The sequence below is a fragment of the Taudactylus pleione genome, unplaced genomic scaffold (assembly GCF_031769625.1).
Source record: "Taudactylus pleione unplaced genomic scaffold, aTauple2 ptg000089l, whole genome shotgun sequence".
NCBI classification, from domain to species: domain Eukaryota; kingdom Metazoa; phylum Chordata; class Amphibia; order Anura; family Myobatrachidae; genus Taudactylus; species Taudactylus pleione.
In genome coordinates this window covers 11,682,106-11,706,454 of record NW_028284491.1, presented here as the reverse complement: position 1 = coordinate 11,706,454, position 24,349 = coordinate 11,682,106, and the positions used below count along the sequence as shown (strand labels likewise).

Genomic DNA, 24,349 nt, shown 5'->3' with positions numbered 1-24,349 from the left:
GAAGGAAGCCCCCCTTTATATACTGCAGCCTAAACCCCTTTATGGACAACACAGCAGCAGCTTTCAGGCCAAGACCCCGACTGGACACACACACTGAGTGACTGACTACGTCTGCTAGCTTCTCTCTCTACAGCCGGAGTGAAAATGGCGCCGATTGCGGGGACCTTTATCTAATCCAAAACCCGCGAGAATCCGACAGCGTGAGGATGAAGCATTGGGCCTCGTTTTCGGATGCAAGTCAGGCAGGAAAACCCGTACCCTAGCTCGGTTCTCACCTCAGATCTGTAAGTTCGGGTGGGTCCGGTTCTCAAAGAACAGGACCCGCTCATCTCTAGTTCTTACTAATTTTTAAAGAGAACCTGTTATTTTTCACATGCAGTAGTGCCATGTGCTCTTTATGCCAGGTTTAGTTTTAAATGTAACATTGTAATATTTGTGTAGATGCACCTATGTTTCTGCAGCTGCAGGTGCATGTGTTTAGATACCTGCTATTTCAAATCTAGCTTAAATATGTATACAATGCAAAGATGTAACTGTCACAATCAATTCAGAAACTTGCAGCAGGCCTACAGTATGGGGGCGGAAAATATACACCTCCTATAAAAAATTCAAAGATACAATGTTGCTAGGTCCCTTACTTACATTTTCGGTCGGGTACTACAGAGCCAGAGGGTTTACTGTCCACCACTTTGGAGCTGAAAGAGTTAATGACTGGCACACCAAGACCTTAAGAGTTAATATATGTTATTTTGGTGCTGTGATCTTCTTGTCAAAAATTATTTAAAACTGCAAACAATTTAAAATGTATTTCTAGAAATGTAAAGAAAAATAAAATAAAAAAACCCTAATGGAGCGTACACACGGTCAGATTTGTCAGACTTGTCAGATTTGTCAGATGAACGACTGAACGACTGAACGATTTGAAAGATTTGAACGATTTTACCAAAGTTTTGAACGATTTGAACGATTGAACGATTTTTGACTGCATTAAAATGAATGGAATCGTCCAAGTCTGACTGCAAACACATCAGATGTCAGATATCGTTATCTGACAAACGGGAACGCGCATCGTTGATCGTCCATCGTTCAGGCATGTCAGATATGAACGATTTTCCTTCAGATATGAACGACTGAACGATTTTTAAATCGTTATCGTTCATATCTGAAGGAAAAATCTGATCGTGTGTATGCACCATTAAAATACATATGTTTACTCAAATTGTGGTGTCGGGACCCCCCCCATTTCTTAGGGTCCACTGGAGGGGTCATAGGCATTCGGTATGAATAGCCGGCTGCCGCATAACCGGCAGCTCGAGTCCCGGCTGCGGCAGCCCGACAAAACAACAGAGCCTGGCAGCGGCAGCCCAACAGTTCTGGAAATCCCGATCGTCCCTAAGGTAAGTACTTACTAACCTAACCAATCCCCCTAACCCTCCTTAGGGGTGCCTAACCCTAACCTCCCCCCCAAGTCCCTAACCCTAACCCCCCCTTCCCTGCTGCCTAAACCTAAGTCCCCTGGGGGGTGCCTAACCCTAGGTCCCCCCCGGGGGTGCCTAACCCTCCCGGGAGGGTGCCTAACCCTAATTCCCCCCCAGGTGCCCTAAACCTAACCCTCCCCCCCCCGCGGCTGTCCGCTCGCGGCGCCCGGCATCCCTTCGATTGGGATGCCGGGCGCCTGTCTCCCGGCGCCGGGAAAATGACAGGCGTCTAGATTTTAAACACCGGTCATTTATCCCTAGGCAGGATAGAGGATTCGGGAAGCCGGCGGTCGGGATTGCGGCCGCCGGCTTCCTAAACGTATCCCGGTCATAGAAGTCACCACACTGTTGCCCCACCGCCAGGACTACTATCTTCAAATCAATTCAGGAAATATTGCCTCCAGAGGGCCCAGGAGGGAAAATGTCACACTAGAGCAGGGGTGGGGGAACCTTTTTTCTGCTGAGGGCCATTTTGATATCACACGGGGCGGGGCCACAATCGCCAGTGATTACGGCAGTGCCCAGAGCATCCTGAGGATGCTCCAGGGAGCTGTAAAGGCAGCAGTGTGACCGTCTGAAACATTCTAAGGACGCTCCAGTTGGCACTACTGCATATATTCTGGCTGCAGTGTGTCATTCTAGGCACCCTGCTAGCCAGATGAGGCTAGCAGAAAAATGCTCAGAGGGCCAGACCAAATGATTCCAAGTGGCTTATACGGCCCCCGGGCCTGAGGTTCCCCATGCCTGCACTAGAGCATTGAGGCCCACAGCAAAGGCTGTCCTGGCATCTGGCCACCCACCCCTGGAGTAAATTTAAATCCTAGAGCAGGTCTCCTGGAAGTATTTGGGACAATATATTAACATTTAAAGATTAAGGGCCTGATGAAGAGAGAGTACTATGCCAGTTGGCGGAGAGTATCTTTCTTGAAGTCACTTATGCAAGCCCAGAGAAGAGCATAGGCAAATGCAGGGGGGGTTTCCATCTGCCCGGAAACCCCCTTTCCCAGCCCACACCATGACCACAATAGAAATAGTAATATAATGGAATTTTACTAGCACTGCATGTTCTTCTCAGGATCATAAATGAAATAATTAGCACCACCTGTGGATATTTTCAAATGTAGCAGCCAGTAATAAATAACCTGTGCACCAATTAGGGGATTTGGAAAACATGCACTATTAGGGATGTGCTGCTATAGAGCCCAATATTTACATATATGTCCAGGGCAATGCTAGGTTCTTCTGCTGCTCCTTCAGGCTCCCGGACTTGCTCCCATGCCCTGGAATAGTGCTCATATCTAAAATAAAAACATTCAGCTGTAAATACTGCATTAAATACTGCAGTAGGATGGCCCTACTGCAGTATTTAATGGCTTACTGTGATCTCTGGTCCTGTATATACTGGAATTATGACACACAATACACTTTGTATGACGCATATTAAAGCTGGATAAGTGGTAATTATGCCCTCTTCATGGACTGGTCACACTACTCTAATATCAAGCATTTGGAAACCCCCCTCTAGAAATCCTGCATTTTCCACTGAAGAGGGTGTGCACATGTGCACCTATCCTGTGCAGATGTGTTTCTGGCACTTACACAAAGCTGTGCCTAGAGAGGGAGAGAGCGGGAGAGGGAAAAGAGTGTTCTAACATAGGCCTAGTACAGTAAGGGAATGTTCACGCAAATTGCAAACAAGTGCAGAGTGGGAAATAGATGCGTATATGTCTGAGAAAGTCATATTATAATTTAAGGGCAGGCGAAGGAGGCTGCAGCCTAGGGGCCCCCACCACTGGCGCATTCCCCCCATAGTATGTGAACATTTAGGCTTAGCAGATATTTTGAAGGTGAAATTAGAGTCACGTGTTTTCAATCTATGGGATGACAATCAGTTGTGAGTGGACAACCTGTCTTTTTAAAAGAACAGGGATCTATCAAAGTCTGATGTTCACAACACATGTTTGTGGAAGTGTATCATGACACGAACAAAGGATATTTCTGAGGACCTCAGAAGAAGAGTTGTTGATGCTCATCAGGCTGGAAAAGGTTATAAAACCATCTGTAAAGAGTTTGGAGTCCACCAATCAACAATCAGACAGATTGTGTACAAATGGAGGAAATTCGAGACCATTATTACCCTCCCCAGGAGTGGTCGACCAACAAAGATCACGCCAAGAGCAAGGTGTCTAATAGTTTGCAAGGTCACAAAGGTAAACTCTAAGCAACTGAAGGCCTTTCTCACATTAGCTAATGTTAATTTTCATGAGTTAACCATCAGGAGGACACTGAACAACAATGGTTTGCATAGCAGGATTGCAGGGAGAAAGCCGCTGCTCTTCAAAAATAACATTGCTGCACGTCTGCAGTTTGCTAAAGATCGCCTGGACAAGCCAGAAGACTATTGGAACAATGTTTTGTGGACAGATGAGTCCAAAATAGAGCTTTTTGGTATAAATGAGAATCATTATGTTTGGAGAGAGGAGAACACTGCATTCCAGCATAAAAACCTCATACCATCTGTGAAACACAGTGGTGGTGGTGGTATCATGGTTTGGGCCTGTTTTGTTGCATCTGTCCCAGGACAACTTGCCATCATTGATGGGACAATGAATTCTGAATTATCCCAGAATATTCTAATGGAAAATGTCAGGACATCTGTCCATGAGATGCATCTTAAGAGAACGTGGGTCATGAAGTAAGACAACGACCCAACGCACATTCAACCAAAGTATGGTTAAAGAAGAATAAATGTAAAGTTTTGGAATTGCCAAGTCAAAGTCCTGACCTTAATCCAATCGAAATGTTGTGGAAGGACCTGAAGCGAGCAGTTCATGTGAAGAAACCCTCCAACATAACAGAGTTGAAGATGTTTTGTACAGAGGAATGGGATAAAATTCCTCCAAGCCGATGTTCAGGACTAATAAACAATTACCGGAAACGTTTAGAAGCAGTTATTGTTGCACAAGGCGGTCATACCAGATACTGAAAGCAAAGGTTCACATATATTTGCCACTCAGATATGTGGTACTGGATCATTTTCCTCAATAAAAAAAATCAACACATCTAATTTTTTTGTCTCATTTGTTTGATTTGGTTCTCTTTATCTACTTTTAGGCCAAATTTCTGCAGAAATATAGAAAATTCTGAAGGGTTCACAAACTTTCAAGCACCACTGTGTGTGTATATATATATATATATATATATATATTATATATATATATAGAAAATACAAGGAGCTGGTATAGAGCGCCTACTGTGCTTATATAACTTATTATAAAGTGCTAACAATATAAAGTGATATCGTGCAATAAAAGTGCTAATGCAAGGATAGTAATATCAAATTATCATTATCCTCAAATATTTATGCAATATATTATATATAAAGTATAACTTATAAAATAACAACGGTCTATATGACTAAAGTGCTATTGCAGAGATCATTCAAGGATCATAAACTAAATTAACAATCATAACATTCCATAAACATGTGCAAAAAATGCATAAATAATTTAAAATGTGAATCAATAAAAGTGCAAAAATTCATTTAAAATAACATAAATTAGTTTTAATCAGACACAACAATAGATATCCTCCTACATGAAGGATAAATGACATAAAAACACATAAAACCAAGGACAAAAATGTGTATATATAAAAAAGGACTATAGATTTATCAGAATAAATAGGAATAAAAATCGTAGCTTATCTGATAAAAATGGCAAGTTCATGAATGGAAAGATAATAGCAGCCTCCAACGCGTTTCGTCCGTATCCTGGACTTCTTCAAGGGATATTTTAGCTCCTGTGGGGTATCCAATATTTATACCCCTTCTAATAATGACAAACAAGAATTGACAGAGCTCCTTAGTGACATCACTTCCGGTTTTCTAAACAGTTCCTCTCTATTAAAGTGGAGTAACCACTTAGAATCACATTAGGCCATTTCCTTTATTAAAACATTGTTAAATTGGAAGTCTGTTTCCTAAATATAAATTATTTGCTAGCATATTACTCCTTCCTTGCTGTGTATCGCGTCGCGTCACTTCCGCCCTTGTTATTCGTGCATCGCGGTCCTTCCGCCCTTACTTGAGCAGTTCACTACATCACTTCCTCCTCCGTTGTCAACGTCCCCATTGCGCGCTATGCCTCCTCCTTCCTTGTGCAGGATAGGACCTTTTATCCACTCGTCCGCCCGTCACGTGTGTCACGTCCAGCGTCAAAGCATCTCCAGTTTCTGGCGGCCTCCATCTTTGTACTCTAAATGTCTCCTTTGCCCGCGGCCATCTTGCTACTCTCATAAGTTCCATTTTCTTTGCCATATTTATGCTCCCATCTGCATCATGTTATTTATAATCCTGGGGATAGTAGTTTAGTTATTATTTCCTATATGGAATAATGGATGACAATATTAGTTTAAATATATATAACCAGCCATATGCTTGGACTCTAAAAAATGATGAGAGATTGTGACAGTTTCTAATTATTCTCCACACCTATTCAGAATCATAACTAGAATTCAAACAACTCCATAAATAAATAAATATCACATCTATTCATGTATAATGTAAACTTATATGTGGACACTAGTAAAAAATCCTAAAATCATACTATTGGGGACTAATATAGTACATCCTTAAAAAATAATAAGTAATGATGATATTAAAAATTCTTCTTAAAAAAATGGTGGATGGCAATCTTCTTTAGGGATTTTATAGTTCATATGCATATATATATATGCATATATATATATATAGTCTTTTCACTCTGTAGGGTCAATTGGTTCTTATGTGAGTCTTGAAACATGTAATCGATATTGTTGCATTCTGGAAATTCTTACTCCCATCTTCGGAATCAGAGAATTCTTCTTAGGTCGTATGTCTTGGGGGATTCATGCTTATATGTCACATAAAGATACTACCGTACCTGGTCTTCCATAGAGGTCTCCCATCCAAGTACTAACCAGGCCCAATGGTGCTTAGCTTCCAAGATCAGACGAGATTGGGCGCTCTAACCCAGGTATGACGGTAGGTTATATTAGGACCTAACATGAAATCCCTTTTATCTTTTTCATCTTCATTAAAGAAATGGTGCTATCTCATAATTATCGTTAAATCCTCTAGGAGTCATAGTGTCCAATTCGAAAATCCAGAACATCTCACGTTTGGATAATTTATTTGCAAGATCTCCTCCTCTCTCTCCCAATTCCACATGTTCTATAGCTTTGAACGTTAGGTCATCTGGATCCGATCTATGGTGTGAAATAAAGTGTCTTGACACCATATGAGTCTCCACCTTGTTCTTGATATTCCTTATATGTTCTTGTATACGAAGTTTTAAAGGTCGTTTGGTCTTTCCTACGTATTTTATTCCACATGAACATTCCAAGAGGTAAATGACTGAAGTTGAATTGCAATTAAGATGTTGTTTAATTTTGTATTCCTTGGTATTTGCAGAATTACTGAAGTTTTTTCTCTGCCGATGTAAAAATTTGCATATATTGCACTTGCCACATTTGTAACTCCCTGGACAGTTATGGATAATGTTGGATTTTGAAATATTAATATCACTTAACATACTAGGTGCTAGAGAATCTTTGAGATTCCTTGCCTTTCTGAATACAATGGGGGGTCTGGGTGGTAGAATTTCTTTTAAGACTGGATCCATTAGAAGGATCTTCCAATGCTTATTAAGGGAAATCTTAATGTCTCTCTCCTGTGCGTTATATGTTGTGATGAATGGGATGATATTCTTCTCTTCCTCTTCCACATTCTTATATTCCAATAACATATTCCTCTCCATGGTATCCATTTTCTCCTTTGCTTCCAATAATAACCTTGGAGGATATTCTTTCTCTAAAAATCGATTTGTATATGTTTGGATTTGCTCGTTACATGTTTGTGTTTCACTGCAATTTCTTTTTATTCTGTGAAATTGTGAGTACGGAATATTCTCTTTCCATCTTCTTAGATGTCCGCTCTTAAAATGAAGATAACTATTGGTATCTACTTCCTTTATGAAGTTCTTTGTAATGATCGTGTTTTCTTCTCCACGTAGAACCAAATCCAGAAATTCAATAGTACTCTTATTTATTTTCGATGTGAATTTCAAATTCATATTATTCTCTGAAATGTGATTTAAAAACAATTGGAAATCTTCCTCCAACCCTTCCCATATTATCAGAATATCATCTATATATCTCTTAAAAAATATGATGTTATTTCTAAATGGATTATTTTCATAGACATAATTCTTTTCCCAACATCCCATAAAAAGATTGGCAAAGCTAGGGGCAAAAGTTGTCCCCATAGCAGTGCCGCAAATTTGCCGATAAAATTGGTGTAAAAATTTAAAATAATTATGATCCAGAATAAAAGACATTAAATCACATAAAAATTCTTTGTGTGTAGTGCTCATTGTTGGGTCCACTTCAAAATATTCTCTACAAGCATTGATCCCTTTACCATGTTCAATACATGTGTATAAGGATTGAACATCAATTGTGACCCATGAATAAGTTGCTTTCCATTCCATCCCTTTTAAAATTTGTAATAAATTAGTAGTGTCTTTTAAATACGATTGAAGTTCTTTCACATATTTACATAAAAAAATGTCCACATATTCAGACAGGTGTGAAGTTAACGAATCTATTCCTGCGATGATGGGTCTTCCTGGGGGATTTTCCAAAGACTTATGAATTTTTGGTAGAAAATAAAATATGGGGGTTGTAGGATTGGTCTGTAGGAGATATTGGAACTCCTCCTTGGTTAAAATGCCATTATGTAGTCCATATACTAAGAGTCTCCTTAACTCATCCACATATTTCTCCAAAGGATCACAATCGAGTGGTACATAGGAATTACTGTCACCTAATAACCTATGAGATTCCTTAATATATTGTGATCTATCCATAATGACCAATCCCCCCCCTTGTCAGCTTGTTTAATGACAATATCCTTGTTGTTTTGTAAGTTTTTTAAGGCTTCTTTTTCTTTATTTTTCAGATTCTGTTTATTATTGTGTTTCAGATTGCCTTCACATAAGTCTTTCTTAACTAAGTCATAAAAAACATTAAGATGATGTCCTTTCGATTCGAGTGGATAATACTTTGATTTACCCTTTAGTCCTGACTTGGAAGCATTCTCCTGAAAATTCTTAATCACTGCGTCATCTTTTCTTACAAAGTGTCTTTTTAATGTCAAGTTTCTTATAAATTTGTTGAGATCAATGAAGGTCTGGAACCTATTCATATTACTTGATGGAGCAAATGTCAGCCCTTTGTTCAATAATGACACTTCATGTTTAGATAAGATGTGTTTCGATAGATTAAAGATCCCTCTTTCCTTGGGGTCTACATCAGGTTCCTCCTTTTGTAATTTCTTCCTCCTGCCTCCTCGTATCCCTCTTCGTCTCTTACCCTTCTTTTCATAGGGGATGCCAATTTCGTGGTTTCCCTGAAGAAGGTTTTCCTTGGATTCATTGAATTGTGGTCTGGTCCTGGGGATAAAAAATGATCTGAATCGCTATTTGAATCAAATCTTTGAAGTGTTGAAAACCGGTTCTTTGTGTGGTATGTTCTATAGTTGGGTTGTTCATTCATAACATCATCCCTTTTAAAACTTTGTTTTCTTCTAGATGGAACTGTTCTCCAAGTGGTTGTTTCTTGTCTGGGATTATGTAATGACTGTTGTCCAACCGATTTATTGAATCTACTCCAATTCTTGACTTTATTGGAGTCATAATCTTGTTTGTCCCTAATAAATTTCCTCTCTTTCCCTTTCATGACATCCTCTTCAATACGGTCAAGTTTGCGTGATAAAACTTTCTCGTTAATATTGTATTCCCCATTATCCTTGAATTTCTCCATATGTGTTTCTTTTTGTTTTATCTCAAGTTCCAATTCTGACATTATATTTTTCTTTTCCATAATAATTAATTTCATCAAATCCATGGAACAATTATGTAAAATTTTGTCCCATTTATCCATAAATTCTGATTTATCTAAACCAAAGGTTGGATTTTTTAATAGTCTCAAACCTCTTGGAATTCTATTAACTGATATGTAATGTTCAAGACCCTTGATGTCCCACCATGCCTTGATCTCTTTAGTGAGAGATTTCTCCATCTCCCAAAACAGGTTATCTAAATTTTCGGTTGGAATACTCTCTTGTAGTAAAACATGGTCCTCATTAAATATTTTCTGGCATAAATCACTCCTTTTGTTTAGACGTTCATTGTTTCTGTACATCTTTGTACGTTTATCTGTTTGGGACTCCTCCAAAAGGCTGCTGTATTCAATAACCAAAGTTTACGTGCAGCAGAAGATCACAGCGCCAGTTGGGTGCAAATCCCTCAATGTGGTATTTTTATCAGTTGTGTGTCTATTGTCTCACACTAAAATTTGTAATAATGTGACACTATTATAATGCACCCCCAAAAATGTGTGAGTGTCAGCTCAACCAGCAAAATAATGTAACAGTGGTGATCTATTACATATACAAACAAATAGAAAATACAAGGAGCTGGTATAGAGCGCCTACTGTGCTTATATAACTTATTATAAAGTGCTAACAATATAAAGTGATATCGTGCAATAAAAGTGCTAATGCAAGGATAGTAATATCAAATTATCATTATCCTCAAATATTTATGCAATATATTATATATAAAGTATAACTTATAAAATAACAACGGTCTATATGACTAAAGTGCTATTGCAGAGATCCTTCAAGGATCATAAACTAAATTAACAATCATAACATTCCATAAACATGTGCAAAAAATGCATAAATAATTTAAAATGTGAATCAATAAAAGTGCAAAAATTCATTTAAAATAACATAAATTAGTTTTAATCAGACACAACAATAGATATCCTCCTAGAGGATTTAACGATAATTATGAGATAGCACCATTTCTTTAATGAAGATGAAAAAGATAAAAGGGATTTCATGTTAGGTCCTAATATAACCTACCGTCATACCTGGGTTAGAGCGCCCAATCTCGTCTGATCTTGGAAGCTAAGCACCATTGGGCCTGGTTAGTACTTGGATGGGAGACCTCTATGGAAGACCAGGTACGGTAGTATCTTTATGTGACATATAAGCATGAATCCCCCAAGACATACGACCTAAGAAGAATTCTCTGATTCCGAAGATGGGAGTAAGAATTTCCAGAATGCAACAATATCGATTACATGTTTCAAGACTCACATAAGAACCAATTGACCCTACAGAGTGAAAAGACTATATATATATATATGCATATATATATATGCATATGAACTATAAAATCCCTAAAGAAGATTGCCATCCACCATTTTTTTAAGAAGAATTTTTAATATCATCATTACTTATTATTTTTTAAGGATGTACTATATTAGTCCCCAATAGTATGATTTTAGGATTTTTTACTAGTGTCCACATATAAGTTTACATTATACATCAATAGATGTGATATTTATTTATTTATGGAGTTGTTTGAATTCTAGTTATGATTCTGAATAGGTGTGGAGAATAATTAGAAACTGTCACAATCTCTCATCATTTTTTAGAGTCCAAGCATATGGCTGGTTATATATATTTAAACTAATATTGTCATCCATTATTCCATATAGGAAATAATAACTAAACTACTATCCCCAGGATTATAAATAACATGATGCAGATGGGAGCATAAATATGGCAAAGAAAATGGAACTTATGAGAGTAGCAAGATGGCCGCGGGCAAAGGAGACATTTAGAGTACAAAGATGGAGGCCGCCAGAAACTGGAGATGCTTTGACGCTGGACGTGACACACGTGACGGGCGGACGAGTGGATAAAAGGTCCTATCCTGCACAAGGAAGGAGGAGGCATAGCGCGCAATGGGGACGTTGACAACGGAGGAGGAAGTGATGTAGTGAACTGCTCAAGTAAGGGCGGAAGGACCGCGATGCACGAATAACAAGGGCGGAAGTGACGCGACGCGATACACAGCAAGGAAGGAGTAATATGCTAGCAAATAATTTATATTTAGGAAACAGACTTCCAATTTAACAATGTTTTAATAAAGGAAATGGCCTAATGTGATTCTAAGTGGTTACTCCACTTTAATAGAGAGGAACTGTTTAGAAAACCGGAAGTGATGTCACTAAGGAGCTCTGTCAATTCTTGTTTGTCATTATTAGAAGGGGTATAAATATTGGATACCCCACAGGAGCTAAAATATCCCTTGAAGAAGTCCAGGATACGGACGAAACGCGTTGGAGGCTGCTATTATCTTTCCATTCATGAACTTGCCATTTTTATCAGATAAGCTACGATTTTTATTCCTATTTATTCTGATAAATCTATAGTCCTTTTTTATATATACACATTTTTGTCCTTGGTTTTATGTGTTTTTATGTCATTTATCCTTCATGTAGGAGGATATCTATTGTTGTGTCTGATTAAAACTAATTTATGTTATTTTAAATGAATTTTTGCACTTTTATTGATTCACATTTTAAATTATTTATGCATTTTTTGCACATGTTTATGGAATGTTATGATTGTTAATTTAGTTTATGATCCTTGAAGGATCTCTGCAATAGCACTTTAGTCATATAGACCGTTGTTATTTTATAAGTTATACTTTATATATAATATATTGCATAAATATTTGAGGATAATGATAATTTGATATTACTATCCTTGCATTAGCACTTTTATTGCACGATATCACTTTATATTGTTAGCACTTTATAATAAGTTATATAAGCACAGTAGGCGCTCTATACCAGCTCCTTGTATTTTCTATTTGTTTGTATATGTAATAGATCACCACTGTTACATTATTTTGCTGGTTGAGCTGACACTCACACATTTTTGGGGGTGCATTATAATAGTGTCACATTATTACAAATTTTAGTGTGAGACAATAGACACACAACTGATAAAAATACCACATTGAGGGATTTGCACCCAACTGGCGCTGTGATCTTCTGCTGCACGTAAACTTATATATATATATATTTATAAATTGTAACATGGGCTATAGAGATGAGGACTCCAGACAGGCAGGTACTTGGTGAAGCAGTGTCTTTTTAATGGCAGCAAACAATGCACCTTAGCATACGGGAGCATAGGCCTGAATACACACAGGCACATAAGAGAAGTAAGCAAATAAACATAAAGTAAATGTACCAGCACTCCTTGTGCTTAACAGTCAGCAGTTACAATCTCTTTGAACCTTCCAGGTCCTGGCACCCTAATGCTAACCACCACCCCCGCCTATCGCCTGGCCAAATTGTCCAGCATCAGGAGCAAGCAGCATCAGGTGTGTGGGAGTTTTACTCCCTTCCTGTGCTCCAGTGATTATTCCAGCTGGGTCTGTGTAAATGTGAAAACCTGGAATTCCACACCTCCACTGCTAATCCAGAACGCACAGGTTTCACTCCAGCCTTCCTTGGAGGGAGCTGATTCCACCAGAATGTGGGCAATTCAGGTGAGAGACAACCCCTGGAGAGTGGTACAAAAATGAGTGTCTGCAGGCAACAGTGAAGCATGGTGGAGGTTCCTGGCAAGTTTGGGGCTGCATTCAGCAAATGGAGTTGGGGATTTTTAGTGAGGATTAACGGTTTCCTCAATGCTGATAAATACAGGCAGGTACTTATCCATCATGCAATACCATAAGGGAGGCAGCTGATTGGCTCCAAATTTATTCTGCAGCAGGACAATGATGCCAAACATTCAGCCAATGTCATTAAGAACTATCTTCAGCGTAAAGAAGAACAAGGGGTCCTGGAAGTGATGATATGGCCACACAGAGCCCTGATCTCAACATCATCGAGTCTGTCTGGGATTAGACAGAAGGATTTCAGCAAGCCTACATCCACAGAAGATCTGTGGTTAGTTCTCCAAAATTTTTGGAACAACCTCCCTGCCGAGTTCCTTCAAAAAAACTGTGCGCAAGTGTACCTAGAAGAATTGATGCTTTTTGAAGGCAGAGGGTGGTCACACCAAATACAGTAGTGATTTGATATAGATGTCACTTTTGTTCATTCACTTTGGATTTTGTTAATTGATAAAAAAAATAAACTACTAATACTTCTATTTTGTTGGTTATATGACTGTAAGGGGGACATATCAGGCCACTAGCTACTAAGTGTGAGCACCACACACTTGCCACACAACCCTAAACCATCACGGGGGCAAATCTGACATGAAATTTAAATGTATGAATACTGGACCCCAGCACACAAAGGTGAACCGCTTTGGAGTCCCCATGAAGAACAAGGCTCTATCAGCTACTGTATGAAATAAAATCAACCTACAAATTGCACATTTGTAATATCTAAGCATTCCTATTTATTTTACAGCCATAAATGAAGGAGACAATCAGATATCATCTGCTAATATATACAGTAGTAAGATCATTTGCCCTGAGCCACTGTTTAGGCAATAAGAATGGCTGATATGCACGTTTCATTTAACAACAAAACAAACACATGCTTGATGACAATATGAACCATGTAGTATTTATTTTTAATGAGTGTCCCGCATTAAAATCTCCATCTGCATTTATCATTACATTAGCAGTATGCTGGAATGCTTTAATCATGCGGCGTATAATGCAGAATTAAATGTTCTATCTTCAGACACAATCTGAGTTATTACTCTGTGAACATGGCTTTGCGTCTGGAGATGGGCGAAGAGGAAGCACTCATGGTTAATACTGCTCATGAAAGGACCCTCAGGTCTGAAATCCGCTGGTTTAATTAGTTGCTTACACCAAACAAGCTGTGTATTTTAGCACTCCGGAGTGCCTCGCTGCCTTACTGCTGAATCCTGCCTCTCAGCATTTTACCTTTCTTCATTCCCCAGAAAGATATTACACCATGTTAATGATACGCTCCTGGCCTCCTCTTACCTGATTGCACTGACGAGGCAAAAACACAACATGTTCAGGTCCACAACAGACGTGATGAGTGCTTCTTTTACAGCAATAGTTATTTGAAAAACCAAAATGGCTGTACAAAAATGTTTTTTTCTCTTTCATTTTCGAAGCTCCAGAAAGTATCTTATGCACTCATGAAAAATTAATTTCCTATACCAACAATCCCCCCCTCCAAATAAATAATGTTTTTCCATTATTAGCTGAAAGTACCTAATGATTTCTGCAAGAAGACATTGAGCTGATGTTAAAAATATGTTACTCTGGGTGTTGTGTAAATGTCTTTGTCAGTACATCGAAAGAACACATAGGGTCTTTATTTAGGAAAAATTGTGCTATGTAAATAAAGGTGACCTATAGTAACCAATCAAATGTTTTTGTTTCATTTCTTAACTGCTCTAGAAAAATGGCAATTACGATCTGAATGGTTGCTATTTATATATAAAAAGCTGAAGAGTGATAAAAATTACATCATCACATTGCAATGTAATGACAGTTGGTCTAAACTCTGACTCCTCCCACCAGTGTCAGTGGTTACTTCCAGAGTGATTTCCGGCCTAACATACATCTACAGTCTCCAAACACTTCTGTCATTTCCCATACTTATTATCATATAACAACTCATGATGAAATCACAGACACTCCTAAAAATCACTCAAAAACAACATCATTATCCAAAATAAAAAATGTCTAAATACCAGTACAGAGGAAAGAAAAAAGGCACACAGGGATGCACAGGTCACATACAGAAAGAAAAAAAAAACACTCCGTAGAGGACAAAAGGTTAGGATGTCTCAAAAATTATAGTAGTAAAGACAAAATGAAAAAAAGGTAATGCTAAGCATAATCTATGTAATAAAATCAAGTGATGATAAGAAAAAAGACAGATGAGGTGGCGTTGCCCGGGTTTAAATCTTCAAGTTATTAGGTTTTATTAAGTGATGTTATCCAAATCCATCCAGTGGAAGGCCCAGAACAGGCTCCCTGGGTCAAAGTTCTGACCGGCGCACTCCGCCATGAGGTCCAACAGGGACCTTAACCCCATAGTATGTCTTCTGGGATCCAATGTTACCACTCTGTGAAGTTTTCGTCCAAATTATGTGATGTCGCCCAAATCCATCCAGTGAACTAGTGCCTAACCCTAACCGTCCCTCCTGGTGCCTAACCCTAACCGTCAGGTAAGTGCCTAACCCTAACCATCGTCGTAAGTGCCTTACCCTAATCCTCCCATAAGTGCTTAACCCTAACCCGAAAAAACACGTGTCGACCATTTCTATGTCGACCATATGTGTGCCGACCTAATGACCCTGTCGACCTTCAGTACCTGTCAACCATCTTACCAGTCGACCTTTAATGTGTCAACCTTCAGACCCTGTCGACCTATTGCCTGTCTAACTTCCATTGTCTACCCAAACATTCTATCTATTTACTGTAGACCTAATGACCAGATACCATAAGATACTGTTGCACCATTTCAGTATATAAGCCCCATAGTTTACTCCTGATACATTGCTGTCTGCAGATGCAATCAAGTGTTTCTGTAAAACTGGCCTTGTGACATAAACTGAACATACTGAATGTCACCATAATGGCCCCTTCAGTTACACGTACATATGTTTTTCAGATGTCTGAATAGACATGCAATCAATGTTAGCATAAAAATGGAAATGCAGAGCAATAATGTTGCAAATGACTAAGCTTCCTGACATGTCTGCTATTTGAGTAGCCAGCTTTATACAAAGTAGTGTACCAAAAGTGCTTTAAGAGAGAAGGGGGCCCGTGTGCAGGCTCAGAACAGGCCCCCTCCTCTCCGGCGGTGCAGTAGACGCTGGCAATATGCCAAAGTCTACTGTGCATATGCAGGTCTCCGGGAACATGACACCCACGCCGCATTCCCGGGACATCTCTACTGCGCATGTGCGAATCACCGGAAAATGGCCGCTGTGACCATAATGATGAAAACATCCTACAGACAAAAAAGTCTCAAAACACAGAATATATTATTTACATGATTGGTGAGCAAAGCATCATTGATCATCACGCTGCTATATTGTTTAATAACAACACTGGCATCACATTTAGTGCTCATATAGGTAACAACATACAAACAAGTGGATCACTGGAATAGCAATCTATCCTGGGGCACTAATGATTGTACACAATGTTCTGCTTTAAACATCTTCATCTAGAAGCCTAATGATAGGTCCTCAACAATAAATTACCTCCCAATATGGCAACATATTTTTTATAGGACTATGCGGTATACTAATCATGGTCACAGAGCCCTTTTGCTGCCAAAATTGGTGTTGTTTTTTTTTTACCAGATAAATTACTTGGTTTTGCTTCACCCAATGTATTAATGGGTTTATTGCTACTTAATTATATATTACCAGAACATTTATTTGCAGTTAAAAAAAAAAATTATTAAAATACTTTTTTTTATTTATTACAATTATTAATTGAGAAATAAGGTTAAAACACTAAGTTTAGTGTGAATGAAGACCCCCAGTTAGAAATGAATCTGTGATGACTGGATCATGATTGCATTAACAGCATTTGATGTTCAATCAAGTATCAAACCGGTTTGAAATTTTTTAGCATTTTTAAGTTTGTCTACATATATTGCAGTGTGGCGGGGATTGTCCTGAGTAGTGAGTACTGAGAATTATGATTTTAGTGAGTACTGAAAATTATGATTTTGTTCATATTACATCATACTATAAGTATTCTGAATTTAAGCGGTACAGTCCCACCACCTTACACAAGACATGTATCCCAATTTCAGGACAGTTGGGGGATATATGGCGTTAACTGGTCCCCCTGCAATACGTTATTTCCAGCACCAGTGCACATGACACTGAAGTGGTGTTTCCAGGGGAGGAGAAAGAAAGTACTCAGGGCCTGATTCAGAGCCACTCGTAAGCGGCCGCTCGTTCGCTCCGAGCGATGTTCGCACAACTGCGCATGCGTATGGGTTGTAATACGCATGCGCCAACCAGTCATTGCGGTCGGAAATTGTGGTCTCGTAAAATAGCGAATGCCTGCTAATTTGAGTGACAGAATGAGGCGTTTGTGGGTGGTAACAGGGGAAGGTGCTTGAAAATGGGGAGTGGAGATCCGAACGCAGGCGTGCCAAAAGGTCAAAACGGGCGTTTTAAGGGTGTGCATAATTAACAAAGCAGCGTCATCGACCATGTCACTTGGTTGTTTCTTAGCCTGAACTGGTCGCATGATTGCGGTAGGAAAATCCAACCACAAGCACTACGAGCAGTTCAGATGCCTTTCGATGTACTCGATTAATCAAATAAATAGCGGAGATGACGTAGGATGCGAGCGGCCAGGGGGGCGTCTTTACAAAATAGCGAGCGCATATTTCGTTCGCTCGCTCAGACATAGAGGCGTCAACAGACCGCAAATTGAAGGCGGAGAAACGCATAGAAGAAGCTGTGACGGCAGGCTGCCATCAGTGTGATCACACTACAAGCATCAGCTACCCCTGTCGGATGTCAGTGATTAGCGGCATCGCTCCGGTGATTCCTGGTTACGACCCACAGCTTTAGCGACCGACCAGGTTGATGGTTGCGATGGTCAAGACCATCGCGACCATCGGGGCTTGCAACGAGACCCTAAGGTTGGGACTCGGCAACCACAAGCCCCAGGGAGCTTCCTGCTCTGATCGAGCAGGAAGCTCCCCACTGACATCACTGCTGATGTCAGTGCGGCCGCCCACAAAACGGCAGGCGTTCCTTAAGGAACGCCTCCGTTTGTGAAACCAACCCCCCGCCACGCCTACAAAACAGGTCGAGCTGTCGATCAACACGATCAACATCGACAGCCGCCTCTTTTGTAGTGAGCTCCGGAGCAAGAGAATTTCTCTCTCGCTCCGGGGCTTGCGCACTCGCAGTGTGGCCGCTGCGCGTGTGCAGGGCCTAAACATTGACCCGCTTGCGAGCACTCAGTGCTCGCATGCGGGTCTGAATGAGGTCCATTGTGCCTTATAACTAATGCAGGGAAATGATACTAATGATCCCATTTGAATGTGTATATCTTTAATTTTTTTTTTATACAACAGCTTCATAATGGGGGTAAGGTGCAATCAGGGAGATTGCTAGACTCTTCAGGGAGACAGGGAGATTGCTACTATTTCAGGGAGTCTCCCTGACAATGAGGGAGAGTTGGTAAGTATGGTCTGAACACGGCAGTACAACGTGGGAAATTTACCAAAAATAGTGATTAAAATCAGAGGTGTAATAAAATCAAACACGGTGTAAAAATAGAACTTACAAATAGATCCTCTCTTGAGCAGCGTGTCTGGCAGAAACATACACAGACCAGTGTGATCCGTGTATGTTTCTGCTTTTTTTTGGTGAATAAATGGTTAATTTGTTTAAAAAAATCTACGTACCCCCCCCTCTTCAAAGCATAACCAGCATCCTGAGGCAAACCTGGTTCTAAAGATATGGCCCCCCCCCCCCATGTATAGGGTTCCCCCATATTTTGGAAACCAGCACTGGGCTCCCAGAGCCAGTCCTGGTTTTAAAAATAGGGGGGGAAAATGACGTAGGGTTCCCCCTATTTTTAAAACCAGCACCGGACTCAAATCTAGCCGAGGTGTAATGCCACAGCCAAGGAACCCTTTCACCAGGTCTCCCTGGCCAGAGCTTTAACGCCCCGAGCTAGTCAGACCAAGTCTGGGATCTCAGGAGAGTTGCCCTCCCCCCAATAAATGGGCTGCCACTCTCCCGAGCACCCCAGGATTAGACTGAAGCCCGGGGCTCTTTCTGAACCCCTGGCTGGTGGGTGCAGGGGTAATAGTGTGAAGAATAGATTGTTACTATTGTTTTTTACAGTGGAACTAGAGGTGCTAGCGTGCCTGCCATTTGGCACTTGTGGAACTATAAGTGCCAGCAGGCTACCAGCACCCGTAACCCCACTGTAACTAAAATAGTAAAATAACAACATGACACACACCGTAGAAAGTATAACTTTATTACATACCTAACACACTCACAAAGTACATAAACAGTATGAACAAAACAAGAAAAAAGTGATTTACAGTATAGAACATTGCAGGTAAGTATTCTAATCCCAATCCTAACCCTAACTCACCCCTCCTGTAGCCTAACCTTAACCCTCCCCTCCGACTGCCTAACCCTAACTGTCTCCTCCCGCAGCCTAATCATCACCCTCCCCCTAGTGCCTAAACCTAACCCTAACACCCACCGTCGGAATCTGTCGGTATTGTGAACGTCAAGATGCCGCTGATGGTATTGTGACTGTCAGCATTCTGACTGCCGGGATCCTGTCTACATCCCAATTCCACAGTATTACATGCAAAGTAAAGGCAGCTAGTGGTTAAAGACATACATCACTTTAAAATTTTAAAATCAGATAATTAGAAAAGCTAGACACAATGTGGATAAAAACAAAAGTTCAAGAAATAGAACTGTACTGCAAAACTGTAAATCTGGAGTATAATGAAAAGTTTTGTTCTCTGTCTGGTATCCTACTTCTCAGAGACACATTGCTGTGATCACAATATGTGCAGGATTTATATACTGTATGGTGTAACACCTTAATAAAATGTTGGGGTGTTGCAAAAATAAATGCATTACCATGGAATGTCATGAAGGAATATTACACAACATGCCAGATTTCACACATGGTTATGAATGATATTAAAACAGGGAACACTGGAAAATTAAAATATGTTATGTGTTTTTAAGGGTATTATTCCTCACCTGAAAAAAATTACATTATTCCTCACCAAAAAAGAAAAAAATTGTATCTAAAACATTCAGCTTCAAGATACAGATCTAAAACTAACACTAAAATACAGTTATAAATTCATGTTGTGTTAATTTATATTCAACTTTGCAAACAATTTAATTAACAAATTAAATTTTTACCTGTGGACCTACCTTTTGTCTTGAACCATGTCAAATAATGCACTCCCATCTGTCTACAATTCTAAATTGAAATAAAAGTAAAAAAAAAGTAGTTTTAGAACACTAAATTTAATGAGAACAGAAAAGTCACTATCACTGTTGCAACATAATAAAACCACACTTAATGTACACTCATCTGAAATCAAAACTGTCTTTCCAAATTCAGTAAGACTGGAAGCTCTTTGAAATAATTGATAAGATTTTGTTATACCCACTTATTTTGTCTACTAATTAATAAGGCAACTGTCTCGACACTGCCACCTTTTAACGCCACCAATCAGTGAGAAGTGCACCCAGAGTCAACACCCTGAGTCAACAAGTGCTGAACACCCTAACTTAATAGTGCTTATACTGTAGGTTCACCGATTGGACTCCTCATCTGACTTGCTGTCATACTGTGGGCAAGTAACTTCACCCACTCAGATATCTCATAATAAACAAAACAGTATTTATATAAAACTCTAAAATCAAAGTGTTTATAGTACTCTCAAAGAACAATTGTCATATATTGCATACAAAAAACAAGACATACCAATGGTCACTGGTCACCGAGGCTGTACTGTTTTTTGTCTGGTTTCAGAAATAGTTCCACCTCTCCTGCCAGACTGGGCAGTAATCTAATGCCAACATTTCCCTGCTTTTGGCGGACACATAATAGAGAACAGATTCTTTGGAGATGGATAGCAATCAGGATCCCTGTAGTACTGATTCAAGACAATCAGGCAGAGAACGTAAGGCCTGGCCAGCCCTGTCAAAGAGAGAACCCTCTTGTCCTGGATATGGTCCTTTTAAAGGCTTCCTGGTAGCTACTCTGCAGCTGGGATTGGTGGCCCTTATAAAAAGTGGCAGTCAACATTTTTTGTCTCACATAGCTCAGAATCTGCTAAGTCTATAGATGTTCTGATTAAAAATAGAGCCAAACACTTGGAAACAAACAACTTTAATCATGACAGATAAAGAGGCTTCTCCCTTGTCCTCCACTTTCCATTGAACAAGGCTAACTAAACACATGCCATATTGCTGACACGTTACTTTTACAAAGGAATCGTACATGTGATTATGCCACAGGGTAGACTTTAAGGGCAATTAGTGTGCCAGTCTTCACAAAAAAAACAAAGGCGCAAGTGGGCTTAGCTTTTATTGACAGTTTCAGGTACACAGATCTCATCTCAGCAAGACATACATGAGTGATCCCATGAAAATAAATCTGTAGATACTTTTCTATCTGATTTGAATGAAATGATTGCATTCCTAGCATAAACAATTCAAGGTATTCCAGATAACTCCCATGTCTTATTTTATTGGCAGCAGTATTCTGCTACTATAACGCTATATACTTTAACTTCCCCACTGACCCAGCATTGACCAAACTTCTTGCCCTCTCCTCCTTTTTTGGCCTTTCTCAGTGGACCTCCTCCCCTACCCACTGTCTTGGTTACTCCCTTGATGTTCTCCCATCTCTGCACTCTCTCTGACTTCTCCAACTCTCCCTTCCCACTCTCTGACCACCATCTCCTCGCCTTTATCCTATCCTCTTCTCCCGCACCTCTCCTACACCCAAATCTACCGTCAGCAGACACAATCTCAGTGCTCTTGACCCCACTATTCTCTCCTGTTCGCTTGATACTCTCCTCTCCCCCCTATCCACCCTGGCTTGCTCCAAGCAGACAGTCTTATTCTAAAACCTTACCCTCGTCTCTGCTCTCGACTCTCCTGCCCCCACCTCTTCTGTCCCACTATGCTGCTCCAAGCTCCAACTTTGTTATGCCAAATTTACCCAGTTTTTATTTTAAATGCACACGCACTGCCGAATTCCACTGAAGAAACTCTCGCTCCTTAGTTCAAGTTCATCCTCTCCTCCTATTGCTGTGCCCTCTCCCTTGCCAAGCAATCCTTCTTCAAGTCATTCATCTCTTCTCAGTCCTCCAAACCTATCCACCTCTTTGCCACATTCAATACACTCCTTCGCCCCCCACCTCCTTCCCTCTCACACTCCCTCACTGCCATTGACTGAATCCTTTTTCAAATCCAAAATCAATGCCATCCACCAACAAATCTCCTCCTCCCATCACTCCTCTGCCATCCCTACCACGCCACCCTTCCCTCCCTCTTGCCACCTTCCCTTTTGCTCCTTCCTTCTCCACCAAGGGAGACAAAGTCCATTCCCTTCTTTTATCTTCTCCCCTTTTATCTGCCCCCGTGTCCCATCCCCTTTCACCTACTTTGATCACTCTCCCCCACTGCCTGCTCCCATAATGCTCACCTCCTCAATCTGTCCCTCTCTGGAATCTTTCCCTCATCCTTCAAACTTGCTCTTGTCTCACCCATTCTAAAAAAATCCAACCTTGACCCCTCCTCACTCTCTAATTACCACCTCATTTCTCTTCTCCCTTTTGCCTATAAAATACTTGAGTGGCTTGTCTACAACCGTCTCAACCTGCTACTTCTCTGATAACTTTATCCTTGATCCTCTCCAACCTGGCTTTCGCCCCCTCCACTCAACTGAAACTGCCCTGGCCAAAGTCACCAACAATCATCTTTCTGCCAAATCCAGAGGCCATTTCTCCCTCCTGGACCTCTCTGCGGCCTTTGACACGTGGATCACCCTTTCCTATTGCACACACTACAGACTATGAGCCTCTCTGACACTGTCCTTTCTTGGTTCACTTCCTACCTTGTTGACCACTCCTTCTCTGTCTCTACCTCTGGTTCCACCTCCCCCATCCATCCTTCAGGTGGATGTCCTCCAGGGTTCTGTCCTTGGCTCTCTACACCTCCTTTCTGGGTGAACTCATCGGTTTCTTTGGCCTCCAGTATCACCTCTATGCTGACAACACTTAACTCTTATCACTCCTCTCATGAAGTCTCTTTCCATCCTCTCTAGGGTGTCCAGTTGCCTCTCTGCCATATCCTCCTGGATTTCCAAGCACTTTCTCAAACTCAATATGGCCAAAACTGAACTCATTGTCTTCTCTCCATCTAGAGTATCCTCCTCTCCCAACCTATCACTGTCAATGACAACACTATTTCCTATGTTCCCCAACTCTGCTGCCTGGGAGTCATTCCTCTTCCCTCTTTCACCCTCCACTTCAATCTCTTGCCCGAACTGGTCAGTTCCAGGTATGCAACATCGCTTGCATCAGACTCTTCCTCTCCCAGGATGTCACCAAAACCATTGTCCACTCACTGAACATTTCTCACATTGTCTACTGCAATCATCTCCTCACTGGACTCCCCTGCTCCCATCTTGCTCCTCTCCAGTCTGTACTCAACACTGCAGCTAGACTTATCTTTTCTCTTGCAGCTCCACATCTGCCTCCCCTCTCGGCCAATTCCCTTCACTGGCTCCACTTCTCCTACAGAATCAAAATTCTAGCCATCACGTACAAGGCAACTCCACAGTTCCCTACATCTCCAACCTCATCTCCTTACACACTCCCTCTCGGCCTCTCCAGTCAGCCAATGACTGCCGCCTTACCTCCCCTCTGGTTATATCTCACTCCAGAATCCAAGATTTCTCCTGTGCTCTCTTGGTATATATAAATAAATGTTAACAATATAGTGGGCTGAATCATCCTAATTGAAATGTGAGTTCTATAAAAATGTCTAGAAAAAAAGTGAAAATATTAAAGTGGTCTGTCAGAATTTATGAGTTAAAATTTTTTACTTTTTTTACACAAGGCTAAAACAAGCCTTTATTTAAGTACAAAGGGAAAAACCAATTGTGAATATAAATAGTGCCATTCAGAAATGATAACTCACCTTACCCTAGCTATAATCATGAATTGTCATGGCAGTGATAGGCAATGTGTATAAAGGAAGACGCACAGGGGTAACTAAAGGGCCATGGAAAGGATGAAACGGCAGGAGAGGACACTAAAAATATCTACAATTTAATAGCCTGAAAATAAATGCTTTGATGGGCAACATTTAATTGCTGTTGATTCCTCAGTGGAGTCTGGTACTAGCGCATACCCTTCACAACACTTTTATTTTTATTTTATTATATCAG

At 40.3% G+C, this 24,349-nt stretch overlaps 2 pseudogenes; one reads left to right on the top strand and one right to left on the bottom strand.

The window, feature by feature from the left end:
• Positions 1–6,388: 6,388 nt before the first annotated feature.
• Positions 6,389–6,507, bottom strand: LOC148527375 (5S ribosomal RNA; annotated as a pseudogene).
• Positions 6,508–10,443: 3,936 nt separating this feature from the next.
• LOC148527374 (5S ribosomal RNA) lies at positions 10,444–10,562 on the top strand (annotated as a pseudogene).
• Positions 10,563–24,349: the final 13,787 nt, after the last annotated feature.